At 43.9% G+C, this 18,347-nt stretch overlaps 1 long non-coding RNA gene across 4 annotated transcripts in view; it reads right to left on the bottom strand.

The window, feature by feature from the left end:
* Positions 1-18,347, bottom strand: part of LOC307181396 — a 531,327-nt gene that overhangs the window by 157,382 nt on the left and 355,598 nt on the right. The window contains exons 4-5 of one of the 4 annotated variants that reach the window (XR_013826657.1): positions 5,268-5,345; positions 2,126-2,190 (exon numbers count right to left, since the gene is read on the bottom strand). The exons of the other annotated variants lie outside the window; for them this stretch is intronic. This is a non-coding gene — a long non-coding RNA (uncharacterized lncRNA). Of the gene's footprint in view, positions 1-2,125; positions 2,191-5,267; positions 5,346-18,347 lie in introns of those variants that run through there. 4 annotated transcript variants of the gene reach the window in all.

Genomic DNA, 18,347 nt, shown 5'->3' with positions numbered 1-18,347 from the left:
AACCGATTTCAGGAGGTAGACTGGAATTGCATTGAAAGCATAGGAAAAGAGGCAGAACGTCCACAATGATGCACTTGGCCAAAAAGGGCGTATGCGTTTTTTCCTGAATATATTCAGGAAAAAACGCATACGCCCTTTTTGGCCAACCAAGCAAGCTTGCAAAGGAAATCTGCACTACAATGAAGTCTCACTTCCCCCCGGTCAAAAGGGCCATCTGAAAAAAGTGTAAAATCCAGAAAGGCAGGACAGGCCATGGAGAACTGGGAGCCTTGTTATGCTGATGGGCGGGATGTAAATTGCCAACAACCACTCGGGAGAAGTGTATGGTGTTTCCTGAAACATCTAAAAAACAAAGCAACAGAACCTAGGGCACTTCCACTTATGGTCCTATAGCTTAGGGAAATTAAAATCAAAAAGACACAGCCACCCCAAAGTTTGGAACGGCTCTGTTTACAAGAACCTCGTTTACAGTACAAGTTCAACATCACAGAAAGTGAAAAATGGATAAAGAAGTTGTGGTATTTACTTACAAAGCAATATCACTCAGCAATGAAATCTGTGTCATCAGGCCCGTAGCAGCACAATGAGTGGATTCAGGTATGATGATTCTAACTGAAGTAAGTCACACAGAAAAGAAACATCATAAGATATCAGTAATACACGGAATGTAAACTTGGCTACACAGGAACTGAATTACAGAACAGAACAGGGACTCAAATTTAGAAAACCAACTTATGCTTGCTTAAGGGGAAAGGTGAGTTGGGGTGCTGCATAAAACCAGAGATTGAAATGAGCACAGATAAAGTTCCTTAAGTCAAATATGGAATAGACAAGAGCTACTCCTTGCTCAACGAAATGGACTCAACACCGCATATTAAACGCCTAAGAATGTACCTGACTAGTAAGTATCGTAAAACCTATGGATTGCTATGTCTCCGAAAGAGAATCAAGCATGTGTACAGGGGCATAAACGCAGCAGTGATAGGATTGGAGAGGTTCGGTGAGCAAATGAAGACCCTTTGAAGTCATATTGCATGGTACCCATTACACGGGTCTTAACTCTCCAGGTTTAAGGTATTCTTCCTTCAGCTAAAAGATGCATGTGGAACCCAAGTATGATCAACCATGTGAACGGGAGACGTGTTCAAATATGTCTCAGTTTTCCTCCCCTGGTACTCGGGTGCAACATTCCAGACGCTTTACTAACACTCTCCCCACTTGGAGAGTCAGCGCCTTTAACCTCCTGTTTGGCCCAGTTTGCAATTTCTGCGGAAGATGAACAGGAATAGCGAGAACCAATGAGAGGCTAGCTGGAGGTGTCTGGACGGGCAAATTTAACTCTCATTTCCCACCAGGAAGAGGAATTAACCAAAGGCTGAGCGTGCCGTACCGGAACCAGATTAGGGCCTGAAGCCATCCTGCGGTGTTGCGGCCAGGTCACAAGAAAGCGAGTTGAAGAAAGGAGCTCAGGGGCACTGTAATTCACAAACCTGCAGAGTTATAAATGACAGCTATCGTCCAAAAATAGACTGAAGTAAGGCTGCCAAGAGGACTTGAAAGCAGGGCAGAATTGCAGGAAACCGATTTCAGGAGGCAGACTGGAATTGCATTGAAAGCATAGGAAAAGAAGCAGAACGTCCACAATGATGCACTTGGCCAAAAAGGGCGTATGCGTTTTTTCCTGAATATATTCAGGAAAAAACGCATACGCCCTTTTTGGCCAACCAAGCAAGCTTGCAAAGGAAATCTGCACTACAATGAAGTCTCACTTCCCCCCGGTCAAAAGGGCCATCTGAAAAAAGTGTAAAATCCAGAAAGGCAGGACAGGCCATGGAGAACTGGGAGCCTTGTTATGCTGATGGGCGGGATGTAAATTGCCAAGAACCACTCGGGAGCAGTGTATGGTGTTTCCTGAAACATGTAAAAAACAAAGCAACAGAACCTAGGGCACTTCCACTTATGGTCCTATAGCTTAGGGAAATTAAAATCAAAAAGACACAGCCACCCCAAAGTTTGGAACGGCTCTGTTTACAAGAACCTCGTTTACAGTACAAGTTCAACATCGCAGAAAGTGAAAAATGGATAAAGAAGTTGTGGTATTTACTTACAAAGCAATATCACTCAGCAATGAAATCTGTGTCATCAGGCCCTTAGCAGCACAATGAGTGGAGTCAGGTACGATGATTCTAACTGAAATAAGTCACACAGAAAAAGAAACATCATAAGATATCAGTAATGCACGGAATGTAAACTTGGCTACACAGGAACTGAATTACAGAACAGAACAGGGTCTCAAATTTAGAAAACCAACTTATGCTTGCTTAAGGGGAAAGGTGAGTTGGGGTGCTGCATAAAACCAGAGATTGAAATGAGCACAGATAAAGTTCCTTAAGCCAAATATGGAATAGACAAGAGCTACTCCTTGCTCAACGAAATGGACTCAAAACCCCATATTAAACCCCTAAGAATGTACCTGACTAGTAAGTATCTTAAAACCTATGGATTGCTATGTCTTCAAAAGAGAATCAAGCGTGTGTACAGGGGAATAAACACAGCAATGATAGGATTGGAGAGGTTCGGTGAGCAAATGAAGACCCTTTGAAGTTATATTGCATGGTACCCATTACACGGGTCTCAACTCTCCAGGTTTAAGGTATTCTTCCTTCAGCTAAAACATGCATGTGGAACCCAGAGTATGATCAACCATGTGAACGGGAGACGTGTTCAAATATGTCTCAGTTTTCCTCCCCTGGTACTCGGGTGCAACATTCCAGACGCTTTACTAACACTCTCCCCACTTGGAGAGTCAGCGCCTTTAACCTCCTGTTTGGCCCAGTTTGCAATTTCTGCGGAAGATGAACAGGAATAGCGAGAACCAATGAGAGGCTAGCTGGAGGTGTCTGGACGGGCAAATTTAACTCTCATTTCCCACCAGGAAGAGGAATTAACCAAAGGCTCAGCGTGCCGTGCCGGAACCAGATTAGGTCCTGAAGCCATCCTGCGGTGTTGCGGCCAGGTCACAAGAAAGCGAGTTGAAGAAAGGAGCTCAGGGGCACTGTAATTCACAAACCTGCAGAGTTATAAATGACAGCTATCGTCCAAAAATAGACTGAAGTAAGGCTGCCAAGAGGACTTGAAAGCGGGGCAGAATTGCAGGAAACCGATTTCAGGAGGTAGACTGGAATTGCATTGAAAGCATAGGAAAAGAGGCAGAACGTCCACAATGATGCACTTGGCCAAAAAGGGCGTATGCGTTTTTTCCTGAATATATTCAGGAAAAAACGCATACGCCCTTTTTGGCCAACCAAGCAAGCTTGCAAAGGAAATCTGCACTACAATGAAGTCTCACTTCCCCCCGGTCAAAAGGGCCATCTGAAAAAAGTGTAAAATCCAGAAAGGCAGGACAGGCCATGGAGAACTGGGAGCCTTGTTATGCTGATGGGCGGGATGTAAATTGCCAACAACCACTCGGGAGAAGTGTATGGTGTTTCCTGAAACATCTAAAAAACAAAGCAACAGAGCCTAGGGCACTTCCACTTATGGTCCTATAGCTTAGGGAAATTAAAATCAAAAAGACACAGCCACCCCAAAGTTTGGAACGGCTCTGTTTACAAGAACCTCGTTTACAGTACAAGTTCAACATCGCAGAAAGTGAAAAATGGATAAAGAACTTGTGGTACTTACGTACAATGCAGTATCACTCAGCAATGAAATCTATGTCATCAGGCCCGTAGCAGCATAATGAGTAGATTCAGGTACGATGATTCTAACTGAAATAAGTCACACAGAAAAAGAAACATCATAAGATATCAGTAATACACGGAATGTAAACTTGGCTACACAGGAACTGAATTCCAAAACAGAACAGGGTCTCAAATTTAGAAAACCAACTTATGCTTGCTTAAGGGGAAAGGTGAGTTGGGGTGCTGCATAAAACCAGAGATTGAAATGAGCACAGATAAAGTTCCTTAAGTCAAATATGGAATAGACAAGAGCTACTCCTTGCTCAACGAAATGGACTCAACACCGCATATTAAACGCCTAAGAATGTACCTGACTAGTAAGTATCGTAAAACCTATGGATTGCTATGTCTCTGAAAGAGAATCAAGCATGTGTACAGGGGCATAAACGCAGCAGTGATAGGATTGGAGAGGTTCGGTGAGCAAATGAAGACCCTTTGAAGTCATATTGCATGGTACCCATTACACGGGTCTTAACTCTCCAGGTTTAAGGTATTCTTCCTTCAGCTAAAACATGCATGTGGAACCCAAGTATGATCAACCATGTGAACGGGAGACGTGTTCAAATATGTCTCAGTTTTCCTCCCCTGGTACTCGGGTGCAACATTCCAGACGCTTTACTAACACTCTCCCCACTTGGAGAGTCAGCGCCTTTAACCTCCTGTTTGGCCCAGTTTGCAATTTCTGCGGAAGATGAACAGGAATAGCGAGAACCAATGAGAGGCTAGCTGGAGGTGTCTGGACGGGCAAATTTAACTCTCATTTCCCACCAGGAAGAGGAATTAACCAAAGGCTGAGCGTGCCGTACCGGAACCAGATTAGGGCCTGAAGCCATCCTGCGGTGTTGCGGCCAGCTCAAAAGAAAGCGAGTTGAAGAAAGGAGCTCAGGGGCACTGTAATTCACAAACCTGCAGAGTTATAAATGACAGCTATCGTCCAAAAATAGACTGAAGTAAGGCTGCCAAGAGGACTTGAAAGCAGGGCAGAATTGCAGGAAACCGATTTCACGAGGCAGACTGGAATTGCATTGAAAGCATAGGAAAAGAAGCAGAACGTCCACAATGATGCACTTGGCCAAAAAGGGCGTATGCGTTTTTTCCTGAATATATTCAGGAAAAAACGCATACGCCCTTTTTGGCCAACCAAGCAAGCTTGCAAAGGAAATCTGCACTACAATGAAGTCTCACTTCCCCCCGGTCAAAAGGGCCATCTGAAAAAAGTGTAAAATCCAGAAAGGCAGGACAGGCCATGGAGAACTGGGAGCCTTGTTATGCTGATGGGTGGGATGTAAATTGCCAAGAACCACTCGGGAGCAGTGTATGGTGTTTCCTGAAACATGTAAAAAACAAAGCAACAGAACCTAGGGCACTTCCACTTATGGTCCTATAGCTTAGGGAAATTAAAATCAAAAAGACACAGCCACCCCAAAGTTTGGAACGGCTCTGTTTACAAGAACCTCGTTTACAGTACAAGTTCAACATCGCAGAAAGTGAAAAATGGATAAAGAAGTTGTGGTATTTACTTACAAAGCAATATCACTCAGCAATGAAATCTGTGTCATCAGGCCCTTAGCAGCACAATGAGTGGAGTCAGGTACGATGATTCTAACTGAAATAAGTCACACAGAAAAAGAAACATCATAAGATATCAGTAATACACGGAATGTAAACTTGGCTACACAGGAACTGAATTACAGAACAGAACAGGGTCTCAAATTTAGAAAACCAACTTATGCTTGCTTAAGGGTAAAGGTGAGTTGGGGTGCTGCATAAAACCAGAGATTGAAATGAGCACAGATAAAGTTCCTTAAGTCAAATATGGAATAGACAAGAGCTACTCCTTGCTCAACGAAATGGACTCAACACCGCATATTAAACGCCTAAGAATGTACCTGACTAGTAAGTATCTTAAAACCTATGGATTGCTATGTCTCCAAAAGAGAATTAAGCATGTGTACAGGGGCATAAATGCAGCAGTGATAGGATTGGAGAGGTTCGGTGAGCAAATGAAGACCCTTTGAAGTCATATTGCATGGTACCCATTACACGGGTCTCAACTCTCCAGGTTTAAGGTATTCTTCCTTCAGCTAAAACATGCATGTGGAACCCAAGTATGATCAACCATGTGAACGGGAGACGTGTTCAAATATGTCTCAGTATTCCTCCCCTGGTACTCGGGTGCAACATTCCAGACGCTTTACTAACACTCTCCCCACTTGGAGAGTCAGCGCCTTTAACCTCCTGTTTGGCCCAGTTTGCAATTTCTGCGGAAGATGAACAGGAATAGCGAGAACCAATGAGAGGCTAGCTGGAGGTGTCTGGACGGGCAAATTTAACTCTCATTTCCCACCAGGAAGAGGAAATAACCAAAGGCTCAGCGTGCCGTACCGGAACCAGATTAGGGCCTGAAGCCACCCTGCGGTGTTGCGGCCAGCTCAAAAGAAAGCGAGTTGAAGAAAGGAGCTCAGGGGCACTGTAATTCACAAACCTGCAGAGTTATAAATGACAGCTATCGTCCAAAAATAGACTGAAGTAAGGCTGCCAAGAGGACTTGAAAGCGGGGCAGAATTGCAGGAAACCGATTTCAGGAGGTATACTGGAATTGCATTGAAAGCATAGGAAAAGAGGCAGAACGTCCACAATGATGCACTTGGCCAAAAAGGGCGTATGCGTTTTTTCCTGAATATATTCAGGAAAAAACGCATACGCCCTTTTTGGCCAACCAAGCAAGCTTGCAAAGGAAATCTGCACTACAATGAAGTCTCACTTCCCCCCGGTCAAAAGGGCCATCTGAAAAAAGTGTAAAATCCAGAAAGGCAGGACAGGCCATGGAGAACTGGGAGCCTTGTTATGCTGATGGGCGGGATGTAAATTGCCAACAACCACTCGGGAGAAGTGTATGGTGTTTCCTGAAACATCTAAAAAACAAAGCAACAGAACCTAGGGCACTTCCACTTATGGTCCTATAGCTTAGGGAAATTAAAATCAAAAAGACACAGACACCCCAAAGTTTGGAACGGCTCTGTTTACAAGAACCTCGTTTACAGTACAAGTTCAACATCGCAGAAAGTGAAAAATGGATAAAGAAGTTGTGGTATTTACTTACAAAGCAATATCACTCAGCAATGAAATCTGTGTCATCAGGCCCTTAGCAGCACAATGAGTGGATTCAGGTATGATGATTCTAACTGAAGTAAGTCACACAGAAAAGAAACATCATAAGATATCAGTAATACACGGAATGTAAACTTGGCTACACAGGAACTGAATTACAGAACAGAAGAGGGTCTCAAATTTTGAAAACCAACTTATGCTTGCTTAAGGGGAAAGGTGAGTTGGGGTGCTGCATAAAACCAGAGATTGAAATGAGCACAGATAAAGTTCCTTAAGCCAAATATGGAATAGACAAGAGCTACTCCTTGCTCAACGAAATGGACTCAACACGGCATATTAAACACCTAAAAATGTACCTGACTAGTAAGTATCTTAAAACCTATGGATTGCTATGTCTCCAAAAGAGAATCAAGCGTGTGTACAGGGGCATAAACGCAGCAGTGATAGGATTGGAGAGGTTCGGTGAGCAAATGAAGACCCTTTGAAGTCATATTGCATGGTACCCATTACACGGGTCTCAACTCTCCAGGTTTAAGGTATTCTTCCTTCAGCTAAAACATGCATGTGGATCCCAAGTATGATCAACCATGTGAACGGGAGACGTGTTCAAATATGTCTCAGTTTTCCTCCCCTGGTACTCGGGTGCAACATTCCAGACGCTTTACTAACACTCTCCCCACTTGGAGAGTCAGCGCCTTTAACCTCCTGTTTGGCCCAGTTTGCAATTTCTGCGGAAGATGAACAGGAATAGCGAGAACCAATGAGAGGCTAGCTGGAGGTGTCTGGACGGGCAAATTTAACTCTCATTTCCCACCAGGAAGAGGAAATAACCAAAGGCTCAGCGTGCCGGGCCTGAACCAGATTAGGGCCTGAAGCCATCCTGCGGTGTTGAGGCCAGCTCAAAAGAAAGCGAGTTGAAGAAAGGAGCTCAGGGGCACTGTAATTCACAAACCTGCAGAGTTATAAATGACAGCTATCGTCCAAAAATAGACTGAAGTAAGGCTGCCAAGTCGACTTGAAAGCGGGGCAGAATTGCAGGAAACCGATTTCAGGAGGTAGACTGGAATTGCATTGAAAGCATAGGAAAAGAGGCAGAACGTCCACAATGATGCACTTGGCCAAAAAGGGCGTATGCGTTTTTTCCTGAATATATTCAGGAACAAACGCATACGCCCTTTATGGCCAACCAAGCAAGCTTGCAAAGGAAATCTGCACTACAATGAAGTCTCAATTCCCCCCGGTCAAAAGGGCCATCTGAAAAAAGTGTAAAATCCAGAAAGGCAGGACAGGCCATGGAGAACTGGGAGCCTTGTTATGCTGATGGGCGGGATGTAAATTGCCAAGAACCACTCGGGAGCAGTGTATGGTGTTTCCTGAAACATGTAAAAAACAAAGCAACAGAACCTAGGGCACTTCCACTTATGGTCCTATAGCTTAGGGAAATTAAAATCAAAAAGACACAGCCACCCCAAAGTTTGGAACGGCTCTGTTTACAAGAACCTCGTTTACAGTACAAGTTCAACATCGCAGAAAGTGAAAAATGGATAAAGAAGTTGTGGTATTTACTTACAAAGCAATATCACTCAGCAATGAAATCTGTGTCATCAGGCACTTAGCAGCACAATGAGTGGATTCAGGTACGATGATTCTAACTGAAATAAGTCACACAGAAAAAGAAACATCATAAGATATCAGTAATACACGGAATGTAAACTTGGCTACACAGGAACTGAATTACAGAACAGAAGAGGGTCTCAAATTTTGAAAACCAACTTATGCTTGCTTAAGGGGAAAGGTGAGTTGGGGTGCTGCATAAAACCAGAGATTGAAATGAGCACAGATAAAGTTCCTTAAGCCAAATATGGAATAGACAAGAGCTACTCCTTGCTCAACGAAATGGACTCAACACCCCATATTAAACGCCTAAGAATGTACCTGACTAGTAAGTATCGTAAAACCTATGGATTGCTATGTCTCCAAAAGAGAATCAAGCGTGTGTACAGGGGCATAAACGCAGCAGTGATAGGATTGGAGAGGTTCGGTGAGCAAATGAAGACCCTTTGAAGTCATATTGCGTGGTACCCATTACACGGGTCTCAACTCTCCAGGTTTAAGGTATTCTTCCTTCAGCTAAAACATGCATGTGGATCCCAAGTATGATCAACCATGTGAACGGGAGACGTGTTCAAATATGTCTCAGTTTTCCTCCCCTGGTACTCGGGTGCAACATTCCAGACGCTTTACTAACACTCTCCCCACTTGGAGAGTCAGCGCCTTTAACCTCCTGTTTGGCCCAGTTTGCAATTTCTGCGGAAGATGAACAGGAATAGCGAGAACCAATGAGAGGCTAGCTGGAGGTGTCTGGACGGGCAAATTTAACTCTCATTTCCCACCAGGAAGAGGAAATAACCAAAGGCTCAGCGTGCCGTACCGGAACCAGATTAGGGCCTGAAGCCACCCTGCGGTGTTGCGGCCAGCTCAAAAGAAAGCGAGTTGAAGAAAGGAGCTCAGGGGCACTGTAATTCACAAACCTGCAGAGTTATAAATGACAGCTATCGTCCAAAAATAGACTGAAGTAAGGCTGCCAAGAGGACTTGAAAGCGGGGCAGAATTGCAGGAAACCGATTTCAGGAGGTAGACTGGAATTGCATTGAAAGCATAGGAAAAGAGGCAGAACGTCCACAATGATGCACTTGGCCAAAAAGGGCGTATGCGTTTTTTCCTGAATATATTCAGGAAAAAACGCATACGCCCTTTTTGGCCAACCAAGCAAGCTTGCAAAGGAAATCTGCACTACAATGAAGTCTCACTTCCCCCCGGTCAAAAGGGCCATCTGAAAAAAGTGTAAAATCCAGAAAGGCAACAGGCCATGGAGAACTGGGAGCCTTGTTATGCTGATGGGCGGGATGTAAATTGCCAACAGACACTTGGGAGAAGTGTATGGTGTTTCCTGAAACATCTAAAAAACAAAGCAACAGAGCCTAGGGCACTTCCACTTATGGTCCTATAGCTTAGGGAAATTAAAATCAAAAAGACACAGCCACCCCAAAGTTTGGAACGGCTCTGTTTACAAGAACCTCGTTTACAGTACAAGTTCAACATCGCAGAAAGTGAAAAATGGATAAAGAAGTTGTGGTATTCACTTACAAAGCAATATCTCTCAGCAATGAAATCTATGTGATCAGGCCCTTAGCATCGCAATGAGTGGATTCAGGTATGATGATTCTAACTGAAATAAGTCACACAGAAAAAGAAACATCATAAGATATCACTAATACACGGAATGTAAACTTGCCTACACAGGAACTGAATTACAGAACAGAACAGGGTCTCAAATTTAGAAAACCAACTTATGCTTGCTTAAGGGGAAAGGTGAGTTGGGTTGCTGCATAAAACCAGAGATTGAAATGAGCACAGATAAAGTTCCTTAAGCCAAATATGGAATAGACAAGAGCTACTCCTTGCTCAACGAAATGGACTCAACACCCCATATTAAACGCCTAAGAATGTACCTGACTAGTAAGTATCTTAAAACCTATGGATTGCTATGTCTCCAAAAGAGAATCAAGCGTGTGTACAGGGGCATAAACGCAGCAGTGATAGGATTGGAGAAGTTCGGTGAGCAAATGAAGACCCTTTGAAGTCATATTGCATGGTACCCATTCCACGGGTCTCAACTCTCCAGGTTTAAGGTATTCTTCCTTCAGCTAAAACATGCATGTGGAACCCAAGTATGATCAACCATGTGAACGGGAGACGTGTTCAAATATGTCTCAGTTTTCCTCCCCTGGTACTCGGGTGCAACATTCCAGACGCTTTACTAACACTCTCCCCACTTGGAGAGTCAGCGCCTTTAACCTCCTGTTTGGCCCAGTTTGCAATTTCTGCGGAAGATGAACAGGAATAGCGAGAACCAATGAGAGGCTAGCTGGAGGTGTCTGGACGGGCAAATTTAACTCTCATTTCCCACCAGGAATAGGAAATAACCAAAGGCTCAGCGTGCCGTACCGGAACCAGATTAGGGCCTGAAGCCATCCTGCGGTGTTGCGGCCAGCTCAAAAGAAAGCGAGTTGAAGAAAGGAGCTCAGGGGCACTGTAATTCACAAACCTGCAGAGTTATAAATGACAGCTATCATCCAAAAATAGACTGAAGTAAGGCTGCCAAGAGGACTTGAAAGCGGGGCAGAATTGCAGGAAACCGATTTCAGGAGGTAGACTGGAATTGCATTGAAAGCATAGGAAAAGAGGCAGAACGTCCACAATGATGCACTTGGCCAAAAAGGGCGTATGCGTTTTTTCCTGAATATATTCAGGAAAAAACGCATACGCCCTTTTTGGCCAACCAAGCAAGCTTGCAAAGGAAATCTGCACTACAATGAAGTCTCACTTCCGCCCGGTCAAAAGGGCCATCTGAAAAAAGTGTAAAATCCAGAAAGGCAGGACAGGCCATGGAGAACTGGGAGCCTTGTTATGCTGATGGGCGGGATGTAAATTGCCAACAACCACTCGGGAGAAGTGTATGGTGTTTCCTGAAACATCTAAAAAACAAAGCAACAGAACCTAGGGCACTTCCACCTATGGTCCTATAGATTAGGGAAATTAAATTCAAAAAGACACAGACACCCCAAAGTTTGGAATGGCTCTGTTTACAAGAACCTCGTTTACAGTACAAGTTCAACATCGCAGAAAGTGAAAAATGGATAAAGAAGTTGTGGTATTTACTTACAAAGCAATATCACTCAGCAATGAAATCTGTGTCATCAGGCCCTTAGCAGCACAATGAGTGGATTCAGGTATGATGATTCTAACTGAAGTAAGTCACACAGAAAAAGAAACATCATAAGATATCAGTAATACACGGAATGTAAACTTGGCTACACAGGAACTGAATTACAGAACAGAACAGGGTCTCAAATTTAGAAAACCAACTTATGCTTGCTTAAGGTGAAAGGTGAGTTGGGGTGCTGCATAAAACCAGAGATTGAAATGAGCACAGATAAAGTTCCTTAAGCCAAATATGGAATAGACAAGAGCTACTCCTTGCTCAACGAAATGGACTCAACACCCCATATTAAACGCCTAAGAATGTACCTGACTAGTAAGTATCTTAAAACCTATGGATTGCTATGTCTCCAAAAGAGAATCAAGCGTGTGTACAGGGGCATAAACGCAGCAGTGATAGGATTGGAGAGGTTCGGTGAGCAAATGAAGACCCTTTGAAGTCATATTGCATGGTACCCATTACACGGGTCTCAACTCTCCAGGTTTAAGGTATTCTTCCTTCAGCTAAAACATGCATGTGGAACCCAAGTATGATCAACCATGTGAACGGGAGACGTGTTCAAATACGTCTCAGTTTTCCTCCCCTGGTACTCGGGTGCAACATTCCAGACGCTTTACTAACACTCTCCCCACTTGGAGAGTCAGCGCCTTTAACCTCCTGTTTGGCCCAGTTTGCAATTTCTGCGGAAGATGAACAGGAATAGCGAGAACCAATGAGAGGCTAGCTGGAGGTGTCTGGACGGGCAAATTTAACTCTCATTTCCCACCAGGAAGAGGAAATAACCAAAGGCTCAGCGTGCCGTACCGGAACCAGATTAGGGCCTGAAGCCACCCTGCGGTGTTGCGGCCAGCTCAAAAGAAAGCGAGTTGAAGAAAGGAGCTCAGGGGCACTGTAATTCACAAACCTGCAGAGTTATAAATGACAGCTATCGTCCAAAAATAGACTGAAGTAAGGCTGCCAAGAGGACTTGAAAGCAGGGCAGAATTGCAGGAAACCGATTTCAGGAGGTAGACTGGAATTGCATTGAAAGCATAGGAAAAGAGGCAGAACGTCCACAATGATGCACTTGGCCAAAAAGGGCGTATGCGTTTTTTCCTGAATATATTCAGGAAAAAACGCATACGCCCTTTTTGGCCAACCAAGCAAGCTTGCAAAGGAAATCTGCACTACAATGAAGTCTCACTTCCCCCCGGTCAAAAGGGCCATCTGAAAAAAGTGTAAAATCCAGAAAGGCAGGACAGGCCATGGAGAACTGGGAGCCTTGTTATGCTGATGGGCGGGATGTAAATTGCCAACAACCACTCGGGAGAAGTGTATGGTGTTTCCTGAAACATCTAAAAAACAAAGCAACAGAACCTAGGGCACTTCCACTTATGGTCCTATAGCTTAGGGAAATTAAAATCAAAAAGACACAGCCACCCCAAAGTTTGGAACGGCTCTGTTTACAAGAACCTCGTTTACAGTACAAGTTCAACATCGCAGAAAGTGAAAAATGGATAAAGAAGTTGTGGTATTTACTTACAAAGCAATATCACTCAGCAATGAAATCTGTGTCATCAGGCCCTTAGCAGCACAATGAGTGGATTCAGGTATGATGATTCTAACTGAAGTAAGTCACACAGAAAAGAAACATCATAAGATATCAGTAATACACGGAATGTAAACTTGGCTACACATGAACTGAATTACAGAACAGAAGAGGGTCTCAAATTTTGAAAACCAACTTATGCTTGCTTAAGGGTAAAGGTGAGTTGGGGTGCTGCATAAAACCAGAGATTGAAATGAGCACAGATAAAGTTCCTTAAGCCAAATATGGAATAGACAAGAGCTACTCCTTGCTCAACGAAATGGACTCAACACCCCATATTAAACGCCTAAGAATGTACCTGACTAGTAAGTATCGTAAAACCTATGGATTGCTATGTCTCCAAAAGAGAATCAAGCGTGTGTACAGGGGCATAAACGCAGCAGTGATAGGATTGGAGAGGTTCGGTGAGCAAATGAAGACCCTTTGAAGTCATATTGCATGGTACCCATTACACGGGTCTCAACTCTCCAGGTTTAAGGTATTCTTCCTTCAGCTAAAACATGCATGTGGATCCCAAGTATGATCAACCATGTGAACGGGAGACGTGTTCAAATATGTCTCAGTTTTCCTCCCCTGGTACTCGGGTGCAACATTCCAGACGCTTTACTAACACTCTCCCCACTTGGAGAGTCAGCGCCTTTAACCTCCTGTTTGGCCCAGTTTGCAATTTCTGCGGAAGATGAACAGGAATAGCGAGAATCAATGAGAGGCTAGCTGGAGGTGTCTGGACGGGCAAATTTAACTCTCATTTCCCACCAGGAAGAGGAAATAACCAAAGGCTCAGCGTGCCGTACCAGAACCAGATTAGGGCCTGAAGCCACCCTGCGGTGTTGCGGCCAGCTCAAAAGAAAGCGAGTTGAAGAAAGGAGCTCAGGGGCACTGTAATTCACAAACCTGCAGAGTTATAAATGACAGCTATCGTCCAAAAATAGACTGAAGTAAGGCTGCCAAGAGGACTTGAAAGCGGGGCAGAATTGCAGGAAACCGATTTCAGGAGGTAGACTGGAATTGCATTGAAAGCATAGGAAAAGAGGCAGAATGTCCACAATGATGCACTTGGCCAAAAAGGGCGTATGCGTTTTTTCCTGAATATATTCAGGAAAAAACGCATACGCCCTTTTTGGCCAACCAAGCAAGCTTGCAAAGGAAATCTGCACTACAATGAAGTCTCACTTCCCCCCGGTCAAAAGGGCCATCTGAAAAAAGTGTAAAATCCAGAAAGGCAACAGGCCATGGAGAACTGGGAGCCTTGTTATGCTGATGGGCGGGATGTAAATTGCCAACAGACACTTGGGAGAAGTGTATGGTGTTTCCTGAAACATCTAAAAAACAAAGCAACAGAGCCTAGGGCACTTCCACTTATGGTCCTATAGCTTAGGGAAATTAAAATCAAAAAGACACAGCCACCCCAAAGTTTGGAACGGCTCTGTTTACAAGAACCTCGTTTACAGTACAAGTTCAACATCGCAGAAAGTGAAAAATGGATAAAGAAGTTGTGGTATTTACTTACAAAGCAATATCACTCAGCAATGAAATCTGTGTCATCAGGCCCTTAGCAGCACAATGAGTGGATTCAGGTATGATGATTCTAACTGAAGTAAGTCACACAGAAAAAGAAACATCATAAGATATCAGTAATACACGGAATGTAAACTTGGCTACACAGGAACTGAATTACAGAACAGAACAGGGTCTCAAATTTAGAAAACCAACTTATGCTTGCTTAAGGGGAAAGGTGAGTTGGGGTGCTGCATAAAACCAGAGATTGAAATGAGCACAGATAAAGTTCCTTAAGCCAAATATGGAATAGACAAGAGCTACTCCTTGCTCAACGAAATGGACTCAACACCCCATATTAAACGCCTAAGAATGTACCTGACTAGTAAGTATCTTAAAACCTATGGATTGCTATGTCTCCAAAAGAGAATCAAGCGTGTGTACAGGGGCATAAACGCAGCAGTGATAGGATTGGAGAGGTTCGGTGAGCAAATGAAGACCCTTTGAAGTCATATTGCATGGTACCCATTACACGGGTCTCAACTCTCCAGGTTTAAGGTATTCTTCCTTCAGCTAAAACATGCATGTGGAACCCAAGTATGATCAACCATGTGAACGGGAGACGTGTTCAAATATGTCTCAGTTTTCCTCCCCTGGTACTCGGGTGCAACATTCCAGACGCTTTACTAACACTCTCCCCACTTGGAGAGTCAGCGCCTTTAACCTCCTGTTTGGCCCAGTTTGCAATTTCTGCGGAAGATGAACAGGAATAGCGAGAACCAATGAGAGGCTAGCTGGAGGTGTCTGGACGGGCAAATTTAACTCTCATTTCCCACCAGGAAGAGGAAATAACCAAAGGCTCAGCGTGCCGTACCGGAACCAGATTAGGGCCTGAAGCCATCCTGCGGTGTTGCGGCCAGCTCAAAAGAAAGCGAGTTGAACAAAGGAGCTCAGGGGCACTGTAATTCACAAACCTGCAGAGTTATAAATGACAGCTATCGTCCAAAAATAGACTGAAGTAAGGCTGCCAAGAGGACTTGAAAGCGGGGCAGAATTGCAGGAAACCGATTTCAGGAGGTAGACTGGAATTGCATTGAAAGCATAGGAAAAGAGGCAGAACGTCCACAATGATGCACTTGGCCAAAAAGGGCGTATGCGTTTTTTCCTGAATATATTCAGGAAAAAACGCATACGCCCTTTTTGGCCAACCAAGCAAGCTTGCAAAGGAAATCTGCACTACAATGAAGTCTCACTTCCCCCCGGTCAAAAGGGCCATCTGAAAAAAGTGTAAAATCCAGAAAGGCAGGACAGGCCATGGAGAACTGGGAGCCTTGTTATGCTGATGGGCGGGATGTAAATTGCCAACAACCACTCGGGAGAAGTGTATGGTGTTTCCTGAAACATCTAAAAAACAAAGCAACAGAACCTAGGGCACTTCCACTTATGGTCCTATAGCTTAGGGAAATTAAAATCAAAAAGACACAGCCACCCCAAAGTTTGGAACGGCTCTGTTTACAAGAACCTCGTTTACAGTACAAGTTCAACATCGCAGAAAGTGAAAAATGGATAAAGAAGTTGTGGTATTTACTTACAAAGCAATATCACTCAGCAATGAAATCTGTGTCATCAGGCCCGTAGCAGCACAATGAGTGGATTCAGGTATGATGATTCTAACTGAAGTAAGTCACACAGAAAAAGAAACATCATAAGATATCAGTAATACACGGAATGTAAACTTGGCTACACAGGAACTGAATTACAGAACAGAACAGGGACTCAAATTTAGAAAACCAACTTATGCTTGCTTAAGGGTAAAGGTGAGTTGGGGTGCTGCATAAAACCAGAGATTGAAATGAGCACAGATAAAGTTCCTTAAGTCAAATATGGAATAGACAAGTGCTACTCCTTGCTCAACGAAATGGACTCAACACCGCATATTAAACGCCTAAGAATGTACCTGACTAGTAAGTATCTTAAAACCTATGGATTGCTATGTCTCCGAAAGAGAATCAAGCATGTGTACAGGGGCATAAATGCAGCAGTGATAGGATTGGAGAGGTTCGGTGAGCAAATGAAGACCCTTTGAAGTCATATTGCATGGTACCCATTCCACGGGTTTCAACTCTCCAGGTTTAAGGTATTCTTCCTTCAGCTAAAACATGCATGTGGAACCCAAGTATGATCAACCATGTGAACGGGAGACGTGTTCAAATACGTCTCAGTTTTCCTCCCCTGGTACTCGGGTGCAACATTCCAGACGCTTTACTAACACTCTCCCCACTTGGAGAGTCAGCGCCTTTAACCTCCTGTTTGGCCCAGTTTGCAATTTCTGCGGAAGATGAACAGGAATAGCGAGAACCAATGAGAGGCTAGCTGGAGGTGTCTGGACGGGCAGATTTAACTCTCATTTCCCACCAGGAAGAGGAAATAACCAAAGGCTCAGCGTGCCGTACCGGAACCAGATTAGGGCCTGAAGCCATCCTGCGGTGTTGCGGCCAGCTCAAAAGAAAGCGAGTTGAAGAAAGGAGCTCAGGGGCACTGTAATTCACAAAACTGCAGAGTTATAAATGACAGCTATCGTCCAAAAATAGACTGAAGTAAGGCTGCCAAGAGGACTTGGAAGCGGGGCAGAATTGCAGGAAACCGATTTCAGGAGGTAGACTGGAATTGCATTGAAAGCATAGGAAAAGAGGCAGAACGTCCACAATGATGCACTTGGCCAAAAAGGGCGTATGCGTTTTTTCCTGAATATATTCAGGAAAAAACGCATACACCCTTTTTGGCCAACCAAGCAAGCTTGCAAAGGAAATCTGCACTACAATGAAGTCTCACTTCCCCCCGGTCAAAAGGGCCATCTGAAAAAAGTGTAAAATCCAGAAAGGCAGGACAGGCCATGGAGAACTGGGAGCCTTGTTATGCTGATGGGCGGGATGTAAATTGCCAACAACCACTCGGGAGAAGTGTATGGTGTTTCCTGAAACATCTAAAAAACAAAGCAACAGAACCTAGGGCACTTCCACTTATGGTCCTATAGCTTAGGGAAATTAAAATCAAAAAGACACAGCCACCCCAAAGTTTGGAATGGCTCTGTTTACAAGAACCTCGTTTACAGTACAAGTTCAACATCGCAGAAAGTGAAAAATGGATAAAGAACTTGTGGTATTTACTTAAAAAGCAATATCACTCAGCAATGAAATCTGCGTCATCAGGCCCTTAGCAGCACAATGAGTGGATTCAGGTATGATGATTCTAACTGAAATAAGTCACACAGAAAAAGAAACATCATAAGATATCAGTAATACACGGAATGTAAACTTGGCTACACAGGAACTGAATTACAGAACAGAACAGGGTCTCAAATTTAGAAAACCAACTTATGCTTGCTTAAGGGGAAAGGTGAGTTGGGGTGCTGCATAAAACCAGAGATTGAAATGAGCACAGATAAAGTTCCTTAAGCCAAATATGGAATAGACAAGAGCTACTCCTTGCTCAACGAAATGGACTCAAAACCCCATATTAAACCCCTAAGAATGTACCTGACTAGTAAGTATCTTAAAACCTATGGATTGCTATGTCTCCAAAAGAGAATCAAGCGTGTGTACAGGGGAATAAACGCAGCAGTGAT

The sequence above is a fragment of the Stenella coeruleoalba genome (assembly GCF_951394435.1).
Source record: "Stenella coeruleoalba genome assembly, contig: scaffold_85, whole genome shotgun sequence".
In the NCBI taxonomy this organism is placed as follows: domain Eukaryota; kingdom Metazoa; phylum Chordata; class Mammalia; order Artiodactyla; family Delphinidae; genus Stenella; species Stenella coeruleoalba.
Note: the sequence above shows the minus strand (reverse complement) of the source record. Positions and strands in the feature narration are given on the sequence as shown.